A 3,169-nucleotide genomic window follows, 5' to 3' on the forward strand; every position below is an offset into this window, starting at 1 on the left:
CATACGGTATGGTATCCTAAAATTCTGTATTTCCCCCTGGAACACCCCATTGCTGCCTGTTCAAAAGCCCGATACAGATGAGTATCGACCTGTACAGGACTTAAGAGCAGTCAATGATGCGGTTGTTAGCATACATCCAGTTGTACCCAATCCATATAACCTGCTTGCTTTAATTCCGGGCGGGGCTACATACTTCACAGTCTTAGATCTCAAAGATGCCTTCTTTTGCCTCCGAATTGCCGCAGAAAGCCAATGTATTTTCGCTTTCCAATGGGAGAACGCTGTAACGGGCTCAAAACGCCAAATGACTTGGACAAGACTGCCCCAAGGGTTTAAAAATTCACCTACCCTATTTGGTTTAGCTCTAAGTCAAGATCTACTGGATTTCGAGTCTATCCCAGGAGAATGTGTATTGTTACAATATGTAGATGACTTGTTGATAGCAGCAGTTACAAAAGAAAAATGTCAGCAAGCAACGCACGATCTACTACATATTCTCTGGAAGGCAGGATACAAGGTGTCCAGGAAGAAGGCTCAGTTGTGTTTGCCAACTGTCAAGTATCTGGGATTCCATATCTCTGAAGGTCAAAGGATTATGGGGCCAGAGAGAAAAGAAGCTGTCTGCCAAATACCAATACCCAAGAATAGAAGACAAGTGCGAGAATTCTTGGGGGCAGCAGGCTTCTGTAGGATATGGATTCCCAGCTATGCGATACTGGCAAAACCTCTGTACGCAGCCATCAAAGGTACAGAGCACGACCCCTTCTTATGGACCCAAGAACAGCAAACGGCATTTGAAGATGTGAAGAAGGCTTTGATGAGTGCCCCAGCATTAGGTCTACCTGATCACACACGACCATTCTACTTATATGTACACGAGCAAAGAAGAATGGCTGTGGGAGTATTGACACAGTACTTGGGATCATGGCAAAGACCTGTTGCCTACATGTCTAAGCAACTGGATGCAGTGGCCAGCGGACTTCCACCTTGTCTAAGAGCCGTAGCTGCAGCCGCCCTGCTAGTAGCTGAAGCCGATAAACTCACTCTGGGTCAAGAACTTTATGTACGAGTCCCACATGCAGTACAGACGTTGTTGGATTACAAAGGAAATCATTGGTTTAGTAACAGCCGTATGACCAAGTATCAAGCAATGTTGTGTGAAAACCCAAGAGTGCATTTAGAGACTGTAAACACCTTAAATCCAGCTACCCTTTTGCCGCAACCTACTGAAAGTCAACATGATTGTTTGGAAGTAATGGATGAAGTATTTTCAAGTAGACCAGATCTTCGTGATTTTCCCATCCAGAACCCCGATGTTCAATATTACACCGACGGCAGTAGTTATGTGAAAGAAGGGATCCGCTATGCAGGATATGCAGTGACAACAATAGACAAGGTGATAGAAGCTCGGCCACTGGCGAAAGGAACATCAGCACAAAAGGCAGAATTAATAGCACTAACACGAGCGTTACAATTGGCTGAAGGTTTAAGAGTAAATATCTATACGGACTCTAAGTATGCGTTTTTAACAACTCATGCCCACGGAGCTTTGTATAAAGAAAGAGGACTACTGAATTCAGAAGGCAAAGAAATCAAGTACGCAGCTGAAATCCTACAACTATTGGAAGCAGTGTGGGAGCCGAAAGAAGTCGGTATCATACATTGTCGAGCGCATCTGAGAGGAGATGGTGATGTAACCAAGGGAAATCGGATGGCAGATAGTGCAGCTAAGCGTGCTGCTGAATCAGGAAGACAGGAGTATGTGGGGCATATAGCTGCTCTTATACCAACTCCACTGTCCCAATGGACTCCAGTTTATACAGCTCAAGAAGAGGAGTGGTTAAAGACTGAACCGGGAAAGTATTTGGAGAACAAGTGGTATCAGCTAGAAGATGGAAGAATAGTCATACCAGCATCACTAGCGGTAGAAATTGTCCAAAATTATCACAACGGGACACATTCTGGGAGAGACAGTACTGAAGAATCTCTCAGGAAACATTTCTACATACCAAGATTGTCCAACTTGACTCAGGCCATTGTACGCAGATGTGTAACGTGTGCTAAGAATAATGCAAGACAAGGACCAGTAAAGCCACCAGGAGTCCAGTTTATGGGGGGACTCCCCATGTCCGATCTACAAATAGACTTTACAGTAATGCCTAAATCGGGTGGACATCGTTACCTGTTGGTAATTGTGTGCACCTATTCAGGCTGGGTAGAAGCATGTCCTACTCGTACAGAGAAAGCAGGAGAAGTTGTAAGATTCCTGCTACGAGAAATAATACCCCGATATGGACTACCCTGTTCTATAGGATCGGACAATGGTCCAGCTTTTGTTCATCAGTGCCTACAACAACTGACTCATATGCTTGGTATAAAGTGGAGGCTTCATACTGCATATAGACCCCAGAGTTCTGGTAAGGTAGAGAGAATGAATAGAACTATAAAGAACCAGTTGGCTAAAATGTGTCAGGAAACCCAACTTAAGTGGAACGTTCTCTTACCCATAGCTTTATTGCGAATCCGCAGTACCCCTACCAGAAGGATGGGCCTCTCTCCTTTTGAAATCATGTATGGGCGACCACCTCCCGTACTTGGTAACTTAAGGGGGGACTTGAGTCAGTTGGGAGAAGGAATTACCCGGCAGCAGGTTGTAGAGTTGGGTAAGACTATGGAGGAGGTACAGAAATGGGTACAAGATAGATTACCTGTGAATATTTATCCCCCTGTTCATAGTTATCATCCAGGAGACCAAGTGTGGATTAAAGAGTGGAATAATGTACCGTTAGGGCCCAAGTGGAGAGGTCCTTATGTTGTTCTTTTGTCTACCCCTACAGCGATAAAAGTAGCCGAAGTAACTCCGTGGATACATCACTCCAGGGTTAAACCAGCAGCAGTCGATTCTTGGCAAATTACAGCAGATCCAGAGAATCCCTGCAAGATCCGGTTGAAACGCACTACTCAGTCGGAGTAACGAGGAATTATTGTGGATTACAAATTTTATTGTTACAGGTGTGAGTGAGAAGGCCATAATAAAGCCTGTCCGCTTACCAACACATAGTGTATAAGCCAGGAAAGTCTCGAAGGGACACCTGTGAAGACGAGCAGAACTCCATTCCCTGCAGCCCTCACATCCTGGAAGCTGAGGTTCCATCGCACGGACGAAGAC

This window comes from Pelobates fuscus, chromosome 1, assembly GCF_036172605.1.
Source record: "Pelobates fuscus isolate aPelFus1 chromosome 1, aPelFus1.pri, whole genome shotgun sequence".
NCBI lineage: Eukaryota > Metazoa > Chordata > Amphibia > Anura > Pelobatidae > Pelobates > Pelobates fuscus.